The sequence below is a fragment of the Equus asinus genome, chromosome 30, assembly GCF_041296235.1.
Source record: "Equus asinus isolate D_3611 breed Donkey chromosome 30, EquAss-T2T_v2, whole genome shotgun sequence".
NCBI lineage: Eukaryota > Metazoa > Chordata > Mammalia > Perissodactyla > Equidae > Equus > Equus asinus.
The window spans coordinates 2889902-2899489 of record NC_091819.1 but is presented as its reverse complement, the minus strand read 5'-3'; positions in this window follow the sequence as shown (position 1 = coordinate 2899489).

The following is a 9588-nucleotide window of genomic DNA, read 5'->3' as shown; positions in this document are numbered from 1 at the left end:
AATTATGCTGAGTGAAAAAAACTAATCCCAAAAGGTTACATACTGTATGATTCCATTTATAGAGTATTCTTGGAATATGAAATTATAGAAATGGAGAACAGATCAGTGTTTGCCAGGAGGTAAGGAGGAGTGGGAATGGAAGGGAAATGAGTGCAGCTATAAGAGGACAACAAGAGACATCCTTGTGTGATGAAAATGTTGTGGATCCTGACTCTGTCAATGTCAACACCCTGGTTAGATATGGAACTAGAATTGTGCAAGATGTTGCAATTTATGGAAACTTGGTAAAGGGAACATGGGCTCTGTCTGTATTATCTCTTACAATAGCACGTGAATCTCCAATTATCTCAAAATAAAAAAAGTTTAATTTTAAAAAATCCATTTTAGACACATATATGTCCATGCCTGGGTCACACTAATTGCACTGTAGATTTTTAAACAGAACTGGACAATAATTCAATATGAAGCAGCATTTTATTTGTAGAATTTTACCGAATTTCTAGAAGGTTAACCATATTTTACCACATCTATTTTTATTAGTAATAGAAAAATACGAAACAAAACAAAAATTAAACTACCAATAGTGTGAATAACGGAAAGCTCTCTCTAAGTCCCCTGCTCTCCCTCTTTTCCTCCCTCCCTTCCTTCCTTCTACCAACCATTCCACAAAAAGTGTCACTACTCTTCATTTTGACGGAGACAAATCCATGGTCACAATTGTAAACTGAGAAAAAATAGTATCATGCAAGAACAACGGATTTAAGACTTACGCCTAGGGAAGAATGAAGAAAGGAAATAAGAAAATAAATAAGCAAAGAAAGAAAAGAGAAAGGAAGGAGGAAAAAATTTTGACTTAGAAACTGCTCTATTCCAATCACTGTCACACAGTTATTTCATTCTGTGCTCACAATGTCTCTGCGAGGGAGCTATTACAACATCTGTCATGCAGATTAGCAAACTGATGCCCACAGAGAATGAGTCAAGTCCCTTTAAGAAGAAATTCAAGATACCAAATATAAAATAAAAGTAAGGTACAGAAAAATTCCACTGTACAGATATTTCAGAATATTATAAAAAAAACTTTAAATTAAATATTAAAAGGCAACTGTTTTTTAAAAACCAAAAAAAGATGAAAGGATGTCAAAAACTATGTTATTACTTGAGAGCTTTACACGTAAACAGGGAATACAGGACTGGACAAGCAGACACGTCCTACGTAACCAGTCTGCAAATTCTTGGCATTATTAGCAGAATTACTAGTAATAAGCCTTTGCTGACCACCACTTCTGTTTCTAAACATTCTTCCTTTCTCAGACATTTTTTACTTGGTATTTTCTTGAACTCTGAATATTTGGGACAAAGAGAACGTTCCAGGAAAAGTCTTCTGTTCTCTTCCTTCTAAACAACCAAAAAAGTACAAGAATAATTGTGCAGTAAGTGTGCAGAGGAAATAAATCTGAATCCGCTCTTGACCTGCCGCCTCGCTCCTTTGTGAATGCAATCTCAGCAAACACATGTTCTGCTCCTTTATTTTATGTAGTAATAAACACCAGAAGTGCCTGTCAGTCAACAACACACTTGAGGTGAGAAGCAAGTGCGGCTCAAATCCTTTTATCCACATGGAAATTGTAAAATAATGTACATTAATCATTTGCTGTACTCCAAATGAAGTGTGTGTCCAAAGAGACTATTGGAGGCTTTTATGGTCATTGAACATATGGCTTGTTTTCAATATCTCCCTGATTATTTGCAACACAAACGTAAATGAGAGAGTAAGGGAAGTTTACTCTACCAGATTTTAAAACAGATGTCAATTATATTGAAGTGTTCCATAAGGGGCACTAACTTTGTTATTGACATTGTAATGGAGACAGCCAACGACTGTAATTAGCAATCGATCTTAGCAGTATGTAGATTTGCAGTCAAATGAGGAGAACTTTCCCTTTATACAGCACACAACCTCAGTATTAGTCTGTACCTGTTCAAAGTGCCACGTGCTATAAAAAATTAAATATGAACTCTCATCATAACAATCCTAGTAATGAACTAAGAAAGCCATCATTTAATGGGGCTGGCCCGGTGGCATGGTGGTTAAGTTCACGCATGTTACTTTGGCATCCTGGGGTTTGCAGGTTCGGATCCCGGGAGCAAACATAGCGCCACTCATCAAGCCAGGCTGTGGCAGCATCCCACATAAAATAGAGGAAGATTGGCACAGATGTCAGCTCAGCAACAATCTTCCTCAAGGAAAAAAAAGAAAGGGGGGAAGATTAGCAACAGATGTTAACTCAGGGCCAATCTTCGTTACCAAAAAGAAAGAAAGAAAGCTATCATTTAAAAGTGGTAGAACAGGGGAAGGGGGGAGGGCAAAAGGGGTGATTAGGCTTACATGTGTGGTGATGGACTATAGTTAGTTTTTGGGTGGTGAACACGATGCAGTCTACAGAGACTTCAAAATACATTACGATGTACATCTGAAAGCTATATAACGTTATAATCCAATGCTGCGGCAATAAAAAAAGAAATTTAAAAAAAAGAAATTATAAAAATGGTAGAGAGCTAAGTGGGATAGTCAAGGGAAAGAGAATTTAAAAAAATATGTTTGCTATCACTCTAGTATCTCCAGTGATTAAAAAATGTTTGTTTTCAAGAGACACACCATTATTTCTGAATCTTCTCTTTAAAAATAGCAAATTTAATGAGAATGAGATTTTTAAGTATAGAAATCCTGAGAAAATGGCTATTGTAGTGCCATATACTTATTTACCCAATTGGGGTGAGATGAGTGTATATGTGGTACACATCCTACATTGATGAAAGCCATCAGCCTTTATCCGGTGACCAAGCTAGAAACTCACATTCTCACCACCCCTCAGTCACACACACCCAATCACGCACCAAGCCCCCTAAATCTGCCTCTTCAATGTTCCTTCGCTCTGTGCCTCTTCTCATTTCTGATTGCCCGTCCCCATCAGAGACCCCAGGATCTCTTACCTAAGCTGCTGTGAGATACTAACGTCTGCTCCCATTCATCCACCCGTCTCTCTAGTCACAGATCTCATGCTGTTAACCTTTCACAGCTGGCTTCTAGTTATGCTCTTCAGAGCAGCAGATGACGAATGCAGTTTTATGGATAAGAGCCCTCCAAATTGTTGAGGATTTCTACCAGGGGTCCTTTGAGTCTCTCCCTCTGAGGCAAAGTAGCCCTTTTCTTCATTCGTTCCTTGTAATAGCCATCAACTCACAAGCAAAAGGGAGGCACGGCATCTAACAGGATGCTGCCATTTTCCGTATGGACTCAGGCGGATCATGAACTATTTTGGACTCAGTTGTCTCAACTATTAGTCATAATAATCCCTGTCTGAGGGTTTTTTTTTTTTTGCAGTTTTGTTAAAAGGACTGAATAGGATAATATAGAAGTAACTTCTTTTTCAATTAGAGGAGCAATATAATTATTTCTTGAAAATGCTTAAACTTGGGCCCAGCCCTGGGTGGAGTGGTTAAGTTCGCAGGCTCTGCTTTGGCGGCCCAGGGCTTTGCCGGATCGGATCCTGGGCGTGGTCATGGCACCACTCAGGCCACGCTAAGGCAGCATCCCACACCACACAGCCAAAAGGACCCACAACTAGAATATACAACTATGTACTGGGGGGCTGTGGGGAGAAGAAGGGGGGGAAAAAAGAAGATTGGCAACAGATGTTAGCTCAGGGCCAATCTTTAAAAGAAAAAAAGGCATCTCAGATAATGAACCATCATTTTATAAAAAAGAATACTTAAACTTAAGACTTTTACCTTCAGGAGAAACTCCATAAATGAGAGACCTTAACTCTCCCTAATCATCAGAGGAGAGAGAGAGGGATAGTGAGAGAGAAAGACAGACAGAGAGAGACAGAGAGCAAGCTTTCATCTCCCGTGGGAATAAGGACAGGCCCTGGAGGTCCGACTGTAACCCCACCCTTGAACCACCTCTCCCCCTCATTCCCGTCCTCCAGTCATATTTCTCCCATAGTTCCTCAAAGATGCCATGCCCCTTCCCATCACGACTTGACCCTCCTCCGTCTTCTGTTCTCCATAAAAGGTAATATCACCCCCTAGTTGTCAAGCCAAAGACCCAGGGCGCCTCTTTAGGTCTATTCCTGCTCTTGCTCCCTAGATCCACTCAACCCAGCAAAGAATCCTGCAGCTCCAGCTCCAAAACAGATCCTGAATCCACTCACTTCCCTCTCTCTGGACAGTCACTCTTTTTAAAGGGTCCAAACCACCATCATGGATCCTCCTAATTGTCTTCCTGTTTTTACTCCTGCTGCCCAACTCTATGTAAGCAGTCAGGTTAACTTATGAAAATACCATGTCTGCAGTCAACGGGCTCAGCATAACTCAGGTGCATGGAAGAGGAACTTCCTTTATCTTCAATAACTGCACTCAGCTCAGCTCTCAAGCCCTAATCTGAGTAGAGAGCAGACGACTTGCTCCATCTCCTCTTGACACTAAGACTGATGAAGTGACATTTCAGTCAAATTCAAGCATCACTATCCCCATCCTGTCCATGTTGAAGCTTCCTCACCTTTCTTCGGGGCTTTCTTTGCCCTGCCCTTCTCTTTCTCCTCGCCTTAGGAGTGTTACGTAGTCCCTGGTGACCTAGGTGTCATATATGAATGCGTGAGGGTGGTTTCCCAGCAAAATGCCTGGCACATGCTCTATTCATAATTTTGAGTGAGTAGAAGAAGAAGTGAATGCACATAACTAACATTATTAGAGTTCATTCACTTGAAATTTCTCATAAGTTTGGGGAGCCCCCATCCTCAAGTCCACCAGCCTCCCAGGTTCATTCAACACAAGCCCATAAAAGCCAGTTATTTGAGGATATTGTACTAGGGGCTGGGAGAGACATAGGAAGAGTCAGATGCTGCTGCTGTCATAAAGGCTACTGCCTGAAGAAGACACTCTGCCATTAATAACGTCTACACAACAATTTCATTTATGTATGTGAATTTTACAACTTCAATAAAAGAAAAGATAGAATGAAAGAGGTAACATATTGAACTGTTGACTTTAAGCTATAAATAAGCTATCAGGAACCCTTGGCAGAGAGGAGATCGAAAAAAGAACTGCTTTCCAGAGAACAACTGGAAGGCGGGGGAGCAGGGGGGAGTGTGTGGCTCCTCCATCCACAATTCTGCCTAAAGGAACTTGGACCAATCATTGGTGAAGGGAGTGTTCACCGCATAGAAACAAGACTGTTTAGAAGAGCCCTAGTTGGAGAAAGTGTTTTTTTATTTAGTGTTAATTAGTATTGTTCTTATGCAATTGTAATGAAAGTATATCCTTATTGAGTTCATGCAATGCTTTGCCCTTTGGATTTGAAGCCAATTCCAGACGGGAAAAGGTCAAGATTCTGTTCTCTTAGAAGGACTGTGGACGAAAATAGGAGTATGACCTCAATCTTTGTTCCTTCCTAATACAGTAAAGGGGTTTACCAGGTTTCTGGGAATAACGGTGACTTCATATGACAACATGTGATTCTCTGGGTAACCACCTAGGAGGAGGCGGAGCTAGGTCTGAACGTCCTTGGTGAGCAGCCCTGGCCTGCTGTGCTCTTTAGAAGGACTCCCCTTCTCCTCCTCCTTCTCGCTCCAACCTAATAGAGAAGCATGGCTTACATTCAAGAGCAAGCGTATTTATTCATATTTTTTCATTTTCATACATACAGAACAGTAGATCTGTACCTGGCACTCTCTGAATAATGATCTTAAAAATGAGATGCTTAAATCTTGAGCCAAAATGAAACAGTGGAAAGGCTTTGTTAATTATAAAGAGATCCCATACAGAAAATACTCCATTCTTTTAGGGCAGACTTTCAATATTGGAAATTGGTAGGAAGTATTTGTGTTTCCATAAGCAGTTATACACACAGCCGATTAAATTGTGTAGAATAAACAGACTCCACTGCAGTTCTGTCTTGTAGCTGCACCATCTAGCTATGCTCTGAAAGAAAACTTCCTGAGATCCTCTGAAAGCTTTTGCAGAATGGTTGGACAGAATATGGACAAAAGCCAATGGTCAAGCCCCAGAGGGAGGATGAGATCTCTGGTGGGAATAAACCCAAGACCTTCACCTCAATTAGCACCATGTGTTAACCAGCTGAACTGACTAGTAGAACCTATTTCTTTGGGTTAAGAATGCCAGCTTTAGTGGCATCTCAAATTTTCCTACCTCATAACCTCACAAAACTGTTAGCTCGGCTGATGTTTCCATTGCAGCTCCATTTTCTTTCATTTGACGTGAGCGATGCATTCACCACACAGGCCACTAAGTATCAACAGCAAAGCCCCCAGGAATGCAACCTCTTGGGTTCCTGGGTTCCTGAAATACACCAAGAAAGAAATTTTCCTTACAAAAAGAAAAAGCCTATTGCTCAATCCAATTTGTTTTCTTCGGTTTTGTCCTGTCTGCAGAGCTTTTAAATTAGGTTGCTCCCTGTCACTGCGAACTCTTTCTACGAAGCTAGAAACTCTGAGCACACCTGCTATTTCTTAATGTGACTCTTCTTACTCAGCTAGGACAGTCGATCTATATCTTTCAGCATGACAAGGGCCTTTTGCATCATAATGCTGCAGCATTATAAATTTTCCCCAAGTGTGTCATGAGTGCCCTATAGGGCATTTTGTACAGATTTTTTTTGAATGACCCTCAAAAAAACAAAGTCCTGTGCAGGAGGATTAAAAATCCCTCAGGGAACTTCCTTCCTTTAACAGATTTTCCAGAAGGAATGTGCTGCGGGCTCTTGATTTGATTTCCTGCCCCGGTTAAAAGCACCATGGCGCAAGACTGTTCGCATCCCCATTTTTCTCCTTATAAATGATCTTTACCTAAAATGAATGCCTGTATTAGCTCAAAAACAGAATAACCGGTAATATTAGCTAGATATTAGATATTGTCACAACACACACATGTCCACAAAGAAAGAAATTCTCCTGTGGTGGAAAACAAGTTGCTGAATTTGAATCACAGAAATGCTGTCTTTTCACTCTGTTTTTCACAGACTGTGTGAAGTGGGTCAAAGGAATGGTAGCGGAGATAACTGGAGAGAATCTTAACAATATAGACGGTTTCCTTCCTTTCCAGAGATGGGACGTTGACTATTGTTTCTCTTACACTCTCCCAAACCAGCAAGTGGCCACCAATACTTTCCATGTGGACAGACATACATATTTTCTAAGATAACAACTGGCCACAGCCAACAGATCCTTATTGTCTCAAGGTTGGTACAAGATTTTGTCTTTTACTATTTTCCTAAAGAAAATAATGACAGCCACTGTGGGTTGAATTGTGTCCTTTAAAAGATATATTCAAGTCCAAAACCCTGGTACCTCCGAATGCGACCTTGTTTGGAAATAGGGTCTTTGCAGAGGTAATCACGTTAAGATGGAGTCATACTGGATTAAGATGGTCCTCAATCCAGTGACTGGTGTCTTTATAATAGGAAAGACACAGAAAGAGGGACGCCGAAGATTGCCAGCAAGAAGCCAGAAGCTGGAATAGACACATGGGACAGTTTCTCCCTCAGAGACTTCAGAGGGAGCACAGCCCTGCCAACACATTGATTTTAAACTTCTAGCCTTGAGAACTATGAGAGAATAACTTTATGTTCTTTTAAGCCACCAGTTTGTGGTCACTTGTTGCAGCCATCCTGGGAAACAAACACAAGCTATTAGGAAATTTTCTCTTTTGTACACAGACTGGTGCCATTTTCCAAAGATATGCATATCCTTCTGGGTCTCCATAACACCTTCATAAGCTAACCCCTCTGTCTTCAGTCCATCATCACTAAATCAGAAATAATGCTCTTTTTGACGTTCTTGTGCTCCTCTGATTACAGCAGTTTATTCTGATTTCACCAGTGTTATATGCACTCATTTGTGTGTTTGTATGTGTATGTAGTTGCATGCAATTTCATCACATGTGTAAATCCATGTAACCACTACCAGAATCAAGATGCAGAACTGCACCATCGGCGCAAGGGTCCTGACCCTATCCCTTAATAGCCACAGCAATCCCTTGCCTCCGTCCCCATGCCTAACTTCTGGCAACCACTGATCTGTTCTCCATCTCTACAATTTTGTAGTTTCAATACTGTTGAATAAACAGAATCATACAGTATGTAATCTTTTTTTATTCAGGAAAATTCCCTTGCGATCCATCCATGTTATTGCATGGATCAGTAGATTATTCCTTTTCATTGTTGAGTAAGTATTCCCTGGCATGGATGTCTCACAGTTGGTTTAACCACTCATCCATTAAAGGACGTTTGGGGCTAAGTAAAGGCTGCTACAAATATTCACATGCAGATTTTACATAAACATAATTTTTCTTTTCTCTGGAATAAATGCCCAAGAGTGAAATTGCTGGGTTGTACAATAGGTGAATGTTTAGTTTTTTAAAAAATTGCCAAACTATTTTCCAGAGTAGAAGTACCATCTGACACTGCAATCAGCAACGGATGAGTGATCCAGTTTCTCCTCATCTTCACCAGCATTTGCTGTAATCGCTATATTTTCTTTTAGACATTTTGATAGTTGTGTAGTGATATTTCATTGTGATTTTAATTTGCATTTCCCTAATGATTAATAATGTTAAACACCTTTTCATGTGCTTATGTCCCATCCATACATATTCTTCAGAGAAACATCTGTTCTTACCTTTTGTCAATTTTCTAGTTGGATTGTTTGAGATTTTTTACTATTGAGTTTTGAGAGTTCTTTACATATCTAGATACAGGACCTTGTCAGATATGTGATTTGCCAACATTTTCTCCCAATCTGTACCTTATCTTTTCATCCTCTTCATGGGTCTTTTACAGAGCAAACATTTTTCATTTTGACGAGGTCCAATTTCTCAATTTTTCTTTTTATTAGTTATTCTTTCAGTGTCAGGTCTATAAACTCTTTGCCCAGCTCTAGCTTCCAAAGGTTTTCTCCTCTGTTTTTCTCTGAAAGTTTGATAGATTTGCATGTTCTACTTTGCCTGATACATTTTGGGTTAATTTGGCCTGACTTTGAGGTTCGTTTCTCTGCCTGTGGATGTCCAGTTACTCCAGCACCATCTGTTGAAAACTTTAGTCTTCTTCCACTGAATTGTTTTTGTGCTGTTGTCAAAAATCATTGGATATATTTGTGGAATAAGAGTTTTTTAATGGGATTTTTAATGAGAAATACCAAAGTTTCTACCTCTATGATTTTATTCTACAATAAAAAATTCCTTCCCTTTAATTCTAAATGTAGCATTATTAGAGATATAGAGCTTTTTCCATCCTTGACAGTGCTATCAGATCCTACAATACATTCATAATTTTTGAATAAGAGTTACAGCTACAAATAGTAATTATGCCAAAAATAGATGACATGGCTACAAAACAAATTATTAACGTCAGGCAGCTTAATGTGTTGGCGGGTTCACATATATTAAACCAGGCTGAAAGTGTTGTCCCATAATCCTCATTTTTCTTCAAAAAGGAAAACTGTTTCTTTCGCATATTAGTGCAAACTCTCAGCACATCTAAGCTATCACCCCAGTTCTCAGACCTTGAAA